The 16649-nt window shown below is 43.6% G+C and overlaps 3 non-coding genes across 3 annotated transcripts; 1 reads left to right on the forward strand and 2 right to left on the reverse strand.

Moving 5' to 3' along the window:
• Positions 1 to 1499: 1499 nt before the first annotated feature.
• Positions 1500 to 1571, reverse strand: trnae-uuc (transfer RNA glutamic acid (anticodon UUC)). Its single transcript has one exon. It is a non-coding gene; the product is annotated as a tRNA-Glu (tRNA).
• A 3004-nt stretch (positions 1572 to 4575) lies between these two features.
• On the forward strand, positions 4576 to 4656 carry trnas-aga (transfer RNA serine (anticodon AGA)). The gene has a single exon. It is a non-coding gene; the product is annotated as a tRNA-Ser (tRNA).
• Positions 4657 to 14684: 10028 nt separating this feature from the next.
• Positions 14685 to 14757, reverse strand: trnat-ugu (transfer RNA threonine (anticodon UGU)). Its single transcript has one exon. It is a non-coding gene; the product is annotated as a tRNA-Thr (tRNA).
• Positions 14758 to 16649: the final 1892 nt, after the last annotated feature.

Raw genomic sequence — 16649 nt, forward strand, 5'->3', positions numbered from 1 at the left:
ACACAAAGCAGCCAAATATTAAAGGCAGGAGAAAGTGCTGAGGAAAATCGATCACAGTTCTTGGAAGGAGGTGCAGCTAAGAAGTGGAAGATGTGAATGATGTTATTGATGATTGAGGGGAATGCATTGCAACTTTGGGGCATTTGTAGGCCGATTGTGTTCCACACTTTTAAATTCCGACCAAGCTGAGGTATCAGGTAGAAAGCAGCAGGTTTAGCCATGTATGTTGAGATACGAAACAATTCTTTTCCTTCCTGGCTAGCTCAGTCGGTTGAGCGTGTGACTTTTAATGTCGGGGTTGTGGGTTCGATTTCCATGCTGGTGCTGTAATACTTTAACGATCTGAATAAGAGCCGTACGGACTGGAAACATTGGCCCTGTTCATCGCTTCAGCTGCTGATTTTTCCAGCATATTTTGCTTTTGTTTCAGATTTCCATCATTCGCAGTAATTTGCTTTTATCTTTTTACTTTGAAATCTTGCTGCTTAAATAAAACAACAACTAATCACTGCGGCTCCTGTGAAACGTACAAGGCAGACATTCATCACTGAAAGCAACTGACACACGTCAAATTCAAAGTACTTTCATGTCGCATCTCTTTCTGCTTCTGTCTCGCCCCCAGCTCCCTCTGCCCGTCCAGCTCCCAGGTCAATTCGCTGCTTGATGCAGACACAGTCGATTCGTAGGAATTGGTAAAACTCGTGGGTAAAGAGACACCTGGATCTCACCTTCCTGGTTCTCCCAGATACTAATTACAGGAATGTGCACAGTGCCGATTATCCACAGTCACTCTCCTCCCAGTTGTTCAGCTGTTTAAATGATTTTCACACTGGCTTTCAATGTGAAGAAAGCAGAGCTGTGATCAGTTGATATTGTTCAGCAGATGTACTGCAGGAAGGTACATGACAGGCCGATGGTAACAGTGTTCTTTGGATGCGGTGAGCTCCAGTGAAGGATTGGCACCATTAATGTGTCGCTCAATTAGTCTCGTGATAAATCTCGTGCTGGAAATTACAAGAAAACTCGCTGAATTTGCTCCGTGTTTTAGTTTCAAAAGAGCCGAAAACAAGGTAAGAAAGTACATCTCGCTAGAGTCAGTTATAAAATGGCAGAATGACCCGTGCTGTTGGGAAACATAAAATTATAGAAAGTCACAGCACAGAAAGAGGCCATTCGGCCGGGCGTGCTGCTTTCAAAGAGCAGTAGTGATTGTTTGATCTATCAGGATTGATATTTGTGCCAGTGCAAACAGTAGGCAGCAAAATTCGTTCTTCTCCCACCCATATTTTGCGTCACACCAACATTTCTATAGTCAGTGCTTTGCAACCAGCCCTTCTCCTCCTCTTCCTTCATTCCCTCACTCCACTTGAACCAAGTGTGATGTTTTCCAGCTCTTGAGGTGCCCTTAAACCCTCACTCCTCTGATTCTGGTGGGGCTTTTAAACGTTTACAAACAATGAATAATCAACACTCGTTCCAAAAAACGAAATAACTCGACATTCCCTGACCGGAAATCGAACCCGGGCCGCGGCGGTGAATGCGCCGAATCCTGACCACTAGACCACCAGGGAAGTTGGGCTGATATTTTTCGATTTGGCTTATCTACGCTGCTTTTGCCTATTGTTTTCCAGTTCAGATTTCTTTCACCTCAAAACTGCCTGTTTCGGTTCAAGATAAACGACTTCTTCAGCCAATGAAAACAACGGTTGCTGTGATCTGGAACATGAAATCGACAGTGAGGTGAAATAGCCCCACAAGCTGCACATGCGCAACTTTCAATTTCCAAAACTCGCTGTTGGTCCAATGGAAGCGCCGATTCCCAGTCACTGGACATCAGGGAAACGACCAATAAGGCTTGACATTTGGATTAGGGAGGCAACTTTTGACATTTATTTTTCATTCCCGACCTCCTTCAGAGACAACTTTCTCCGACTAATTGGTCTGTTTAGGTTGAACACAAGCGACTTCTTCACCAATGAGAAAAACAATTGCTGTTAGCTGGAACATGAAATACTTTCCTCCTTTAAGACAGCTGTTATAACCTCCCCCTTTGAACGAGCTTTTAGTCATCTGACCGAATATGTGGCTCAGTTTTACACTTTGTAATATAATGATTCTGGGGAACGCCTTGTGACGTTTCATTAGGTTAAGGCGCTTTATAAATATAAGTTGTTGTTGTAGGATATATATATAGAGAGGGCCACTCTCCTGTTTTATCGTTCACGCTGATACTTTTCTCAGCGACATTTTAACATGAATTCACACAACTAATGTGAATCAAGTTTGCGACGTTAAAAACGTTTTAACCCCCTCAGGGAACTGAACCACATTGACAATCGCAGAGGAGCAGACACAGAGAGATATACACCGAGAGTGACAGAGGCCTAAGGAGAGACACACACCCAGAAAGCAAGGGTGTTATCAACTTGGCTCAGTGTTTGTTCCATTTCCGAAAGCAAATTCCCTGAATGCTGACAAATGAATGGGAATCAGAAAATACGGACGTATTTTGATGGGTTTCCTTCTAATTAACTGATAATTCGTTTGGTTAAAATCAACAATGGTGAAAACTTTAGTCAGCAAGATTCCAACCCTTGTGCTCATGTTTACAAAAATTTAAATTATCGTGATTTCGCTCACACTCATCTAAACAAGCTTGGATAATGCTCTTGTCAGGTTTCAAACCGCAGCTCCATCATATGTGAAGTGAATATGACCCCCACTCGCCTCTATAAACCCTGCGCTGTAAAGATCCCAATGGAGCTGTCTGGAATGTTAAGCGGTGACGTCATGCAGCACCACTTTGGGTCTTTGTTTTGAAGAAATGGAATTCGGCTGTTCTCATTAGGAATGCTGGAGACAGACTGATCAACAATGTCATCATCAAATGGCACAGCGCAGTAAGAGGACCTTCCATCCATCGTGTCTATGTCAGTTTTGTACAAAGAGCTTTATAATTTATGACAATTTCCTTCTCTTTCTCCTTAGCCCTGCACAATTCCCATTTGGAAACTCCATGTTAAGAAAACCAATATTGAAAGCTTCAGCTCGTTCCTCACCTGAGCCAATACGTACTACTTGCTTCAGGCACTGACGTTTGCAGTGAAGGAGAACAAAGCAATATAATTTACAGGCTAGCCTGGATCTTTTTCTATTCATTCACGGGATGTGAGATCCGCTGTCTAGGTCAGCATTTGTTGCCCATCCTTATTTGCCCTTGGGAAGGTGGTCTGCCTTCTTGAACCGTTGCAGTCCATGTGGTGTAGGTACACCAACAGTGCTGTTAGGAAGGGAGTTCCAGGATTTTGACCCAGCAACAGTGAGGGAACGATGATATATTTCCAAGTCAGGATGGTGAGTTACTTGAAGGGGAACTTCCAGGTGGTGGTGTTCCCATGTGTCTTCTGTCCTTGTCCATCTGGCTGGTAATGGTCGTGGGTTTGGACACTGGTGTCTCAGGAGCCTTGGTGAATCCCTGCAGTGCATCTTGTAGAAGGCACACACTGCCGCTACTGTGCGTCAGTGGTGAAGGGAGTGAATGTGGATGTGGTGCCAGTCAAGTGGACTGTTTTGCCCTGGACAGTGCCCAGCCTCTTCAGTGTTGCAGGGGCTGCCCTCATCCAGGCAAGTGGGGAGAATTCCATCACACTCCTGACTTGTGCCTTGCAGATGGTGGACAGGCTTTGGGGAGTCAGGAGGTGAGTTACACGTTGCACGATTCCTAGTGTCTGACCTGATCTTGTAGTCACAGTGTTTATATGGCCCGTCCAGTTCAGTTCCTGGTCAATGGTAACCCCCAGGATGTTGATAGTGAGGGATTCAGATATGGTAATGCCATTAAACATCAAGAGCGATGGTTGGATTATCTCATGTTGGAGATGGCCATTGCCTGACACTTGTATGGTGCGAATGTTACATGCCGCTTGTCAGCCCAAGCCTGGATATTTCCCACGCCTTGCTGCATTTGGACATGGATTGCTGCAGTATCTGAGGAGTGGGGCATGGCTGAACATTGTGCAATCATCGGCAAACTTCCCCACTGACTGACCTTTAACAACAACTATCATCTTCCTTTGTGCTAGGTATGACTCCAACAAGTGGAGAGTTTCCCCTGATTCCCATTGACTCCAGTTTTGCTAGGGCTCCTTGATGCCACACTTGGTCAAATGCTGCCTTGATGTCAAGGGCTGTCACTCTCACCCCATCTCTGGAGTTCTGCTCTCTTGTCTATGTTTGAACCAAAGCTGTAATGAGGTCAGGAGCTGAGTGGTCCTTACGGAACCCAAAAGGGGCATCAGTGAGCAGGTTATTGCTCCGTCAGTGCCGCTTGATAACACTGTTGATGACCCCTTCCATTACTTTACTGGTGATGGAGAGTAGACTGATGGGGCGGTTATAGGCTGGGGTGGATCATTCTCACTCTTTCATTCCCAGTTTGGTAGAAAGAACGAGGAGAGACATGATAAATTGCAGGGTTTCGGGGAAAAGGTTGACAAGATGGGCAGAAAGACCGCTTTCACTGCTGTAACCATTGTATGAATTCATATAAATAATGCGATAATCAGGGCAACTTCTGTAGTCGTGGCCGAGTGGTTAAGGTGATGTACTAGAAATCCAGTGGGTTACCCTACGCAGGTTCGAATCCTGCTGACTACGTTTTCCATTACTTCCGATTTTGACCGCGCGAATTAATGATCGATGAATCGAGGAAAAGAGATCCAAACACATCCGTGGTCTCTTATTTCCATTCATTTCTCGGCCTTCTGCAAATCTCCAGTCGGAACTGGAAAAAAAAATTAGCCAATTTGGTGACATGATTTCATTCTGGCATGTGTCTCTCCTTAGGCCCGTCAGTCTCGGTGTATACCTGTTTGTGTTCCTCTGTGTGGGTCAATGTGGTTCAGTTCCCTTAGGAGGTGAAAACATTTTTATGAACACAAATTGTATTCACATTAGCTATGCAAATTCACATTACAATGTTATAGTGAAAAATATCAGGATGAAAGGTGAAAGAGGAGTTTGTCTCTTTCTATATATGGACTACAACAACAAATTATATTTATAAAGCTCCTTTTACTTAATGAAACGTCACAAGGCGTTCCCCAGGAGCATTATATAACAAAGTGTGACACCGAGCCACATACTCGGTCAGATGACTAAAAGCTCGGTCAAAGGGGGAGGCTCTAAGAACTGTCTTAAAGGAGGAAAGTATCGATTTCATGTTCCAGCGAACAGCAATGGTTCTTTCATTGGCTGAATACGTCACTTATATTCAACCGACATAGACCATTTGGTCAAAGAAACTTGTCCTTGGTGAAGTTTGTAAAAGTAAACTCCACTACAATTTGGCGGCCTATAAACAGCGCCCACCAATGTTTGCTGCCTCTCGCTGTTTCTTAGCTCCACCCAAACTGATTCTACATCTTGATCCTTCAATCTAAGATCCTCTTTCACTAATGTACTGATCTCGTTCCTTGTTTACAGCGCGACCCCGCCTCGTTTTCCTTTTTGCCCATTCTTCCTAAATGACGAATATCTTTGAATATTCAGATCAACCAATCACACTGTTCTTTGAAAGCAGCACACAGGGCCGAATGGCCTCTTTCTTTGCTGTAACTTTCTGTCATTTTATGTTTTCTAACACCACGGTTAAGATGAACTTTCTTATCTTCCATGTGATGCTTTGAATTCAAGACAATTAGCAAATTCAGCGAGTTTTCTTATCATTTTGAGCACAGAATTTGGAACTGGACTCGTTGAACGACATTTAAATGGTCTCAATCGTAAGAAGCAGCTCACTGACTCCAAACAGGCACCGTGAGCGTCAGCCTGTTGTGTGCATTCTTGCTGTACATCTTCTGAGCTATAAGCTAATCACAGCTCCACTTTCTGCACATTGAATGACAGTGTGAAAATAAGCACAATTTCAAATCTTAACTATGCATATTAGTGATTTTCTTTGTGTGCCAATGTGGTTCAGTTTCCCACTTTCACCAACCAAACATTATCCACGTTAGTTCTCTGACTTCATATCAGCAAAAAAAAAAGCAGTTAACAGGACATTTCTCTCTTTATTTTGAGTGGAGACTGTTCAGCAACTAAACTTCTGGATGTTACAAAGCAGAGGATGATTGAAGTTTTCACATGATCTCATTAAGTAGCTGAGAATGCTCGAGGGGCCGAATGGCTAATTCCTGATCATTTTTTTAATATTCTAATTCAGTGTCAATGTTGGTGAAGACAATGTTTGTGTCTAATCTGAATGTGGTAGTGAGGCCGAGCGAGCTCAGCCGCTGGTTCAGGTTTCGATCTCTCTGGTGATTTGGGTTTTACTCCCACTGCTGCCAAACTTTCTGGTGGTTTGTTATTTGAGGCGCTTCCCAAAAACTCTCCGTGCGGTGAAGGAGCAGCTGAGCTGTGCCGTGTTGTATTTCAGTTGGAAGAATAAGGAGAGACAGTGTAAATCCCAGGGTGACTGGGAAAAGGTGGGACAATGGCACGGACTGGAAGACCTTCTTTCACTGGAACTCGCTGTTTTCATTCTATTATTTTAAACCAACAACATGCAGCCTTTACCCAGTTGTCCTGGCCGAGTGTTTGAGGCGTTTTTCCACGTGGTTCCAATCCTGCCAACTCCCCTTCTTCTCAATCCTGATTGACACAAACTGTCAGCAGAATAAATTATCAGTCAAATGAAAAAGAAAACCACCCAAACACCCCCGTGTTTCTGGCTTCAGTTCATCTGCAAACATTCACTACATTTGGAGTCTGAAATGGAACAATAATTGGCCAAGTTGGTGACATCCTTGCTTTCTGGGTGTTTGTCTCCCCTTCGGCCTCTGTCACTCTCGGTGTATGTGTCGGTGTGTGTTCCTCTGTGTGTGTCAATGCGGTTCAGTTCCCCGAGGGGATGGACACATATTCACCATCACAAACTTGATTAACATTGGTTGTGCAACTTCATATTAAAATGGCAAAGAGAAAAATATCAGGATGAACGATGCAAGTGGAGTTTACAATGTTTGAAAGGAGGTGCAGCAAAGAAGCGGAAGATGTGAATGATGTTATTGATGATTGAGAGGAATGCATTATTACCTTGTGGATTTTGTAGGTCGATTACCTTCCACAGCTGAAATTCAGAACAAGCTGAGGCTCCAGGAGGAAACCTCCCTGAATTTTCACATAGGAAATAACGCGCGTGCATGCCCGGCTCGGCTGTGACAGAGACAGGGCGGGCAGAAGACCCTCTTTGTCTGCTGTAACCATTCTATGAATTCATATAAATAATACAGGCTTACTGCCAAGATCTGTAGTCGTGGCCGAATGGTTAAGGTGATGCACTTCAAATCTATTGGGGTTACCCCGCGCAGGTTCAAATCCTGCCGTCTATGTTTTCCATTATTTCTGATTTCAACCATTGATCTCAGAAACAGTAAATGGAATCGACATTTTCACAACACCTGCAGTAGCAAAGTTTGACCAGTGGATGGCAGTGAAACCGTGATTGCTCACATCACATGAAGCAGGCGCTGTCTCAATTATTACTGCATTTGGCACTGTCTCTGTTCATGTTAAATTAGACGCCGTTTCTGTTTCTATTGCACTAGGACATGTCTATGATCATATTAGAGAAGGTCATCTCTCAGTTGTTTCTGTAATTGGCTCAATCTCAGTTGTTTATGTACTGGGCTAGGGCCACAATACAGTTGGCACTATCTCAGTCATGACTGCACTGAAGCAGGTCTCGACTAGAGTTACAATAGGCCATGCCCCAGTTGGCACTGCACTAGAGCTTGTCTCTGGTTATAGAAAACTAGAACATGTTTTTATTTGCATTTCACAAGACTCTGTCTCAGCTATTACTCCAGGAGAACCTGCCACGTGTCTATCAAACTGGACCCTGTCTCAGTTAATGCTGCACCAATACATGCCTCCATTCATATCACACAATTCCCTGTTTCTGTTGTTATTGTCCTTTATCATGACTTTGTTATTTCTGGACTTGTTCATGTCTCTGTTCTTATTGATCTTGTACATTTGCTGGTATTTACTTCACCAGGCACTGCGTCAGTTGATATTAAAAAGAGCCCTGAATTATGTGAAGCTCCACTAGACCCTGTATCAGTTTTCTTCAATTGGATCCGGTCTGTGTTATTACTACGCTAGGCAGGTTCGTATTACACAGGATCCTGTCTCAATTATTACTGCACTCGGCACTGCCTGACTTATGTTTCACTAGGTCGGGGCCCTGCTTATAACGCACTCAATCATGTCCGCACTTATATTCCGCTATTTCAGAACAAGTTACACGAGACTCTGTATCACACTCGAGCTTGTCTGTCTTTTTAATTAAGATGGATCCTGTCTTTGCAGAGACTTTGTCTTTGTACCTCTGTCTCTGCTTCTATTCCACTCTCCCTTTCCCTGTTTTTACTCCACGAGATCAGATCTGTCTCTCTTACACTGGCGGCAGTCTCCGTTATTACGACTTAGACTCTCTCTGGGAAGCAATTACCCTGAGCCCTGTGCCTGTAATAACTGCCCTATTTCACTTGATGTTGATCCAGGCCCTGTATCAGTAAATATTGCACTCGCCCCGTCTCCACTATTACAGCAGTAGAGCCTGTCTATGTTAATATAGCACTGGTCCTCGTCCCTGTTATTCGTGCACTAGGTCACGTCTTTGCTTAAGTAACATTAGATGCTTTCTCTATTATTACTGCACTGGTAATGTCTCTGCTTAAATTGCACCAGGCCCTGTCTCAGTAATTACCACACCAGGCTCTGTCTCTGTTGTTGCTGCACTATTCTATGTTTCTATAAGGTGGACGTTGAGTTGCAAATGGGCCTCTGACTTTGGCCTAAAACTTCAGATTTCTCATTGTCTGTTTGTTCTGCGCAGCTCCAGATATTCATTTTCATTACAGCCAACAGTGTTACATATGAGACATCGCCTGTTCTGTGTGTCTATATGAAAAGAAATCATGCTGCACAATTCCACAAAGATAAAAGATTTATCCTCACCAGAATGTTTCATTTTATTTTATTTTCTCTTATTCAAACTGTAACTACAGATCGTCTAATAACGTAAATATTCATTGGTAGTATATTCTGTTGTGTGCTCTTGTTTAGAAATTCCTGTCATACCAACCATTTCTTTGCTAAGACCATACTCACTGAATGTCTGTCATCTCTCTACCTGAGCGTCTAACTCACTGAAACTTATTGTTCTCTCTCTCAGATAAAAGCAAAATACTGCGGATGCTGGAAATCTGAAACAAAAACAAAAATACCTGAAAAAACTCAGGTCTGACAACATCTGTGGAGAGGAATAGAGTTGACGTTTCGAGTCCGTATGACTCTTCATCAGAACTAAGGAAATGGAGAAATGCGGTGAAATATAAGCTGGTAGTCGAGGGTGAGACAGGTAGAGCTGGATAAAGGGCCAGTGATGGAGGCAAAGAAATGTTGTCATAGACAAAAGGACAAAGGGGTGTTGATGGTGGTGATATTGTCTAAGGAATGTGCTAATGGGGACATTAAGAGTAGCAAGCAGGACAAGCTAGTGACAGATGGCCCTAGTGGGTGTGGGGTAGGGGAAAGGGATCGAAATGGGTTAAAATGTGGAGATAAAACAATAGATCGAAATAAATTTTAAAATAGGTATGAAAAGAAAAATACATTTAAAAATATATATATAAATTATTGGAAAAAGGGGGATCGGAAAGGGGGTGGGGATGGAGGAAAGAGTTCATGATCTAAAATTGTTGAACTCAATATTAAGTCTGGAAGGCTGTAAAGTCGGAAGATGAGGTGCTGTTTCTCCAGTTTGCGTTGAGCTTTACTGGGACATTGCAGCAGGCCAAGGACGGACACGTGGGCATTCTCTGCGTCAGTGTGTGTGTGTGTGTATACATTTGCATATGTGAGTGTGCGCCTGTGTGTGTGTCGGTGGTGTGTGTGTGTCAGTGTGTGTGGTGTGTGTCTCTGTGTATCTTCGTGTGTATATGTGTGTGTGTGTGTCTGTGTCGGTGTGTGCGTGTCTGTGTGTTTTGTATCTGTTCGTGTGTCTGTGTGTGTTTCTGTATGTGTCCGCGTGTTTGTGTGTGTGTGTGTGTGTCTTTGTGTGCTTCTCTGTCTGTGTATGAGCGTGTGTTTCTGTGTGTTTATGCGTATTTGCGTGTGTTTGTGTGTGTGTGTCTTTGTGCATGTATGCATGTATGTCTGTGTGCACCTGTGTACGTCTGTGTCTTTGTATGTGTGTGTGCCTGTGTGCATGTTTGTCTGTATGTATGTATTGGTGTGTGCCTGTTTATGTGTGCGCATGTGCGTCTGTGTGTGTCTGCCTCTTTGTGTGTGTGTGTGTGTGTTTGTGTGTGAGACACGTCATATTGTTTGCAATTGAATTTCACAATGATCTTCATCATCCTTGCATTCATGAAAGATGACGGACATGCAACAAACGAATCTATTCAGATGGGTTGTCTCCAGGTGCTGCACAGTTTCTGATGGCTGAGCTTAATCCTTGAGGGGCAGTTTCTGTCACAAGTGACTCACGTGAAGCTACAAATGATGTTCTGGGTTGTTGTTTCCACTCTTGCCGTCTGTTGCCAAGCCGCTGTAGCCATTGCGACGCACAACAGTCCACAGGAAGTATTGCCATCTTCCTCCGTCATCATCTAGTGAAATTCATGTAAGATAATCGCTAATTAGGGCCTCCAAGTCACGCTTGTGAGTGTCATACAAGCAGAGCTTTGGGCGTCTCACTGTCCGCCTGGCCCTTAGCAATGTGGCCACCTTCCATCCTGTAAACAGGCCCGAGCCATCCAACCTCCCTCTGTTTGCTGAGCCTAACAGACTTGGGAGCTCTGTCTTTGTGAGGACTGCCGCTTCCTGATTGTGTCCCGACAGGAGATACCCAATAACCACCGCACACAGTGCAGATGGAAGTTGCAGAGTTTCTTTCCATGATTGGTGTAAGTCCTCCTTGTTTCACAGCCAGACAAGGTACTGAGGACACAGCCCGAATACACCATCAGCTTGGCCCCAAGGGTCAGCTTGATGTTAATTCATGTACGTTTCATGAGCCAGGTGATATCTGTTTACCCCGTGTGTGTATCAGGAACTGCATCAAGGAGCAGACTGTCTGTCACTGTGGAACTTGGGGAGCAGTATTCACCAACCACTTCCAGCCGGGTGTTATCTAGTGTGATCAGTGGTGGAAGTGCAACACCTTTCCCTTTAAACATGGTTTTCTAGAAATTTTTCGTCAAATAGAACAAGTTACAAGCATGGGAGAGATGGTGAGTGAGTCGCTGTTGGTTTTGCACATTTCTTGTGCACCCCAGTGCGGGGGGTAGGGGTGCGCTTATGCTCTGTCGTTGTCGGCCTATTTCATTGAAAAACGTCCTATTAATTCCAGAATCTACGATCCAAATGTGGTTCCACATGTTGTAGCTCCAGTAAAACCTCTGCTCCAGGTGAGGTTCGAACTCACAACCTCAGAATAGCCGCTGACTGCACTGCTATATAAGTACCGCGCACTAACCAATTGCACCACTGGCGTGCTCACACGGCTCCCCATTTGACCTAGTTACATTTTTCACGGATCACTGGGGTCAGACATGATTCCTTGATGGTAGATTAGTCAATGTGATCTCAATAAATTTTAATGATATTACATGAACTGCAATATATTTTGAATGAAATAAAATGCCGACAATGGGTCAGGGAAACTTTGTTAATTTTCACACACTGAGCATGGACACTGCCGGAGCTCCTGCGCCTTTTTCAATATTGTTATCCTTAACTCCGAGTTTTCAAAAAGGAATTGGACAAATATTTGAAATGGAGAAGCTGCTGGGTTATGAAGAAAGAGAAAGATTTTGGGACTAACTGGGCAGCTCTTTGTAAAAACCTGGCGAGGGCACGATGGGTCCTAATGAGCTGTGAACTTTTACGATTCCATTTCTCGATCAATTTCTCTTCAGCATTCCTAAATATCCCAGCCCAATCCTATTTCTGCAAAGCATAATCCAGAACTACCGCATCACGACACAGATTGAAATTCTATACACGTCCCTCTGGCTAACTCGCCGCGCGGGGTTTCTGTTGTGTCAGCCATGATCTTATTGAATGGCGGAGCAGCACCAAAAAGCTGAATGGCCGCAGTTCCTCCGACCCGGGCTGAATGGCCTCAAGATTGTTACCTTGGTTCTGATTTTATGGAACTGTGAGGGGCTCGAGCGACAAAATGGTCTGTTCCTGCTGCTGTTTGTTATGTTCTTATTCAGCACCAATACCACTCAAGGCAATGGTTACTATCATATTGCCAGCAGTAGTGTGTTTGAGTGGTCCAAGGCGCTGGATTTAGACCGCAGCCTCGATCGAGTCGTGGATTTGAATCTCATCACTGCCAAAGTTTCAGGTGGTTCGTCCTTTCAGACGTTTCATCAAATCCCTTAGAATATGCTCGGGGCATTTGACACATGACGTGGTTCGTCTTGGTAGGACGAACAAGGGCGACTGTAGGAATTGCAGGATGAGTGGGACTTGGTGGGGCTGAATGCTTTCATTCTCTGCTGTAACCATTCCATGGTTTTACATGAACAACATTTACACCAGAGTCCAGTCTCCAGTCGTGGCTGAGTGATTAAGGAGATGGATTAGAACTCCATTGCGATCTGCCCCCGCAGATTCGTCCTGCCGATTGCACTGCTCAGTGTTCTGTCCTTTTGGAGCCTCCAGGATTAATTATTGGCTAAATGGAGTCAGAACTTTCCGAACACTCCCGTCTGTTTTTCCTGTTTCACCTCTGTGTTCCTTCTTTCCTGTTCATCCATAAGCATTCACAGAAGTTGCAGTCAGAAATGAAATAAATCTAAGTTAAATTGGTGACATCCTTGCTTTCTGAGAGTTTGCCTCTCCTCAGAGACAAAATCTAGCCCGCTGTGACTCTCGGTGCTTCTGTCTGTGTGTGTTCATGTGTTTGTGTCAATGTGGTTCAGTTCCCCGAGGGGTGAACACATTTTTACCATCGCAAAACTTTATTCACTTGTATTATATATCTTCATGGTAAATGGTACAGAGAATAACAACAGGTGTAAAAGTTGCAAGAGGAGATTGACGCTTTCTGTGTTTATTTAAGTGGAGACTGCTTATTGATTCAGTGTCCATACGCTACACAGCGGAGGAAGATTGAAATTGTGATCAACATTTGAACGGACAGTGGATACACTCGATGTGATGACATATTCCAGTTCGGTATATGCAATCAGATAATCAATTTCTATTCGTTGCTTTGAACCCAATCTTTCTAATAGGATGGATGTTATGCACATGTTTCCCCCATTTTCTCGCTTTATTTGAAATGAATATTCATAAATCTATTTGTGTGGAAACTAACTGAATAACAGCAGAACTGGAAAACTTTGGACAAGATTTCCTTGCAGCCAAAGGACACAAAGCAGAATTATGTAGGTAATATAAGTAGAAGCAGGAAGAGAGGGAGTCTACTTGACCCTCGGTGGTCTTAAACCATTAAACCTTCAGTTGGAAGCTAATTTCGTTCAAAGGTATGCTATAGAAACACCCTAATGGTTCAGATTCGATGCTTTCACCGCCTGGGTTCCATTCCCTGTCTCAGTGTTGTGCAAAATGTCGTAACTAGCACCCAACTGATGGTTTGGAAAAGAGTCATATTAAACTTGAAACCTTAACTCTGCTTCTCCCTTCACATTTGCTGTCAGGCTTGCTGAGAACTTCCAGAACTTTCTGTTTTTATTATAACATGAATTATTGTCTTTATCATACACATGATCACAAGAAATTTGAGCAAGAGTAGATCACACGGCCCATCGAACCTTCTCCATCATTCAATTCAATCATGGCTGATCTTGGGCTTCAACTCCATTATCCTGCCCATTCCCCATATCCGTTAGTTCCCCAAGAGAGCAAAAACTTGTCCATCCCAGCCTTAAATGTATTCAATAATGGAGCATCCACAACACCTCTGGGTAGAGAATTCAAAGATTCACAACCCTTTGGATGAAGTAATTTCTCCTCATCTCAGCCCGATATATTATCGACCCTTTACCCTGAGACAGTGCCGCAGTGTTTTAGACTCCCTGACCAGCGGAAACAATCTCTGTGTCCACCCTATCAAGACCCCTCAGAATTTTGTAGGTTTCAATGAGATTGCCTTTCATTCTTCTAAACTCCAGAGAATAGAAGCCCAATTTATTCAGCCTCTCGTCATTGGACAACTAGCTCATTCCAGTGACCAATTTAGTGAACCTTCTCTGTACCGTCTCCACTGACAGTATATCCTTTTATAAATATGGAGATGAAAACAGCACACGGCATTCTCGATGCCGTCTCACCAAAACCCTTCTTTATTCTTGCTCTCCAATCCCCTTGTAATAAAGGCCATTGCGCTTCTTAATTTCTTGCTGCCCCTACATGCTAACTTTCGACATTGCTTGTCCAAGGACACCCAGGTCTCTTGAACATCAGCACATCCACTTTCTCACATTTTACTGTTTGAACTTTTACAACCAAGTGAACATATTCGCACCTGCCGACATTATATTCCATCTGCCATCTTGCTGCCCACTCACATGACCTTTCGATATACTTTTAAAGTGCTCTTCTCAAAGGCTACCTTGCCACCAAATTTCAGCTATATGCCCCAGTGAGAATTGAACTCACGACCACTGGTTCACAAGACCAGTACTCTAACCACTGAGCTATAAAGCCACTTACTATGTCCTGTTCACAGTAAGTCCCCTCGTGGAACGAGGAACAGGGCAAAGTTCTGCATGGATGATATTTGATAGACCTGGAAATGTCTGAGATGGAGAACAGACAATTAAAAGATGCGACATGAAAGCGGCAGAATTTGATGTGTGTCAGTTGCTTTCAGTGATGAAAGTCTGCCGTGGTAATGTGGTAATGATTTTACTGCCGCATGTTTACACTGACACAAATATCACTCCTGACCAATCAATCGCAACTGCTCTTTGAAAGCAGCGCGCCAGGCCGAATGGCCTCTTTGTTTGCTGTAACTGTCTATAATTTTATGTCTCCCAGCATCATTTCCCAGTCATTCCGACATTTTATTACATTCTATGGGAACGTACTTTCTTACATCCTCGCTTTTGAAGTCAAGACACTGAGCAAACTCAAAGTTTTTCTTTAATTCCAGCACAGGGTTTGGAACCAGACCAGTTGAACGACACTTTATTGGTGCCAACCCTTCACTGCAGCTCACCCCTTAAAAACAGTGGCTGTCATTGCCCGAAGATATCATTTATGATAAAATTCTGTAGCAGAAACTTATCTCTGGAGAAAGTATCTGAAAAAGGGCAAATGCGGCGTAGATAAAGCACGTTGCAAGGATTATAGATAACTTTCCACTTAATTTAGAGGTGAGGATTCGGCCCTTTCACCGTGGAAACGATTCCCGGCCAGGCAATGAAGGTTTATTGATCTGGCATAAACTGTTAAAACAGGCCTGATTTACTTATTGATTGAAAACCGAAACGCACAACCGCTTCGACCGAACCAATGGAGTGAGAGTTGAAATTTCACATCAGAGCTGCAAATGGCACACGTGGAACAGCTTCGAGAAGGAATACATTTCCTAATGTCTGATGGATATCAGTTTGGACTATTTGTATTTACAAATTCATTCTCGCGAAGTGTCCATTGCCTTAACCACTCGACCACAAGGACTAGGTGTCTGTTTAAATGTTGCTCAGTGAAAATTTCAACCATTCTCCACTTTGTAGCATATGGACACTCAGCAGCTGAACAGTCTCCACTCAGAAATACAGAAAGAAAATCCCTTTTAAATCTTTTGAACCTGTTTTTATTTTCCCACTATGATTTTAATATGAAGCCACACAACTAAGGTGAATAAAGTGTGGATGGTAAAAATGAGGAACTGAACCACATTGACACACACAGCGGAACACACACACATATACACCTAGAGTGACAAACGTCGAAGGAGATGCAAATACTCAGAAAGAAAGGATGTCACCAAACTGGTTCAGTTTTGCTCCATTTCCATCTCTGGATTAAACAAATCCGTGTAGATGAATGGAAATAAGAAAGCACGGGAGTTTCTGTTTGATTCTATTTACCCGATAACTAATCCTGTTGGCACCTGGTTAAAATAGGGAACAACGAGAACTGCAATCAGCAAACCAACATTGGGGAAACCCCAATGGATGTCAGGAACATCGCCCTCAACACTCGCCAGCGACGAACAGCACTTCCTTAGGGAAAACATGTTCATATCAAATCAGAGACGGCTATAAAGTAAGTCTTTCGGCCCGTCGTGTCTGTGCTGGCTCTCAGGAAGAGCAACTAAACCAATTCCACACACCCGCCTTTCCTCCACACCAGTTTCTATCGACATTGTCTCTCCTCGTTCACCCTGTCAAGATAAAGGACCACAACCCGCCCCACTCCCCGTATTAAACTGGAGATGTCTCTTGTTCACCCAAAGTGAATTCCTAACGTGCCCAAAAGTGGAAAGCAACTGAAAATTTGGGAGCAGTGGGTTTTGGACCCACTCCTCCAGAGACTGGAACCTGAATCCAGCTCTCCAGTTTGGAGAGAAAATAGAAATAGATTGTAGA

The sequence above is a fragment of the Cetorhinus maximus genome, unplaced genomic scaffold, assembly GCF_964194155.1.
Source record: "Cetorhinus maximus unplaced genomic scaffold, sCetMax3.hap1.1 HAP1_SCAFFOLD_522, whole genome shotgun sequence".
Lineage (NCBI taxonomy): Eukaryota > Metazoa > Chordata > Chondrichthyes > Lamniformes > Cetorhinidae > Cetorhinus > Cetorhinus maximus.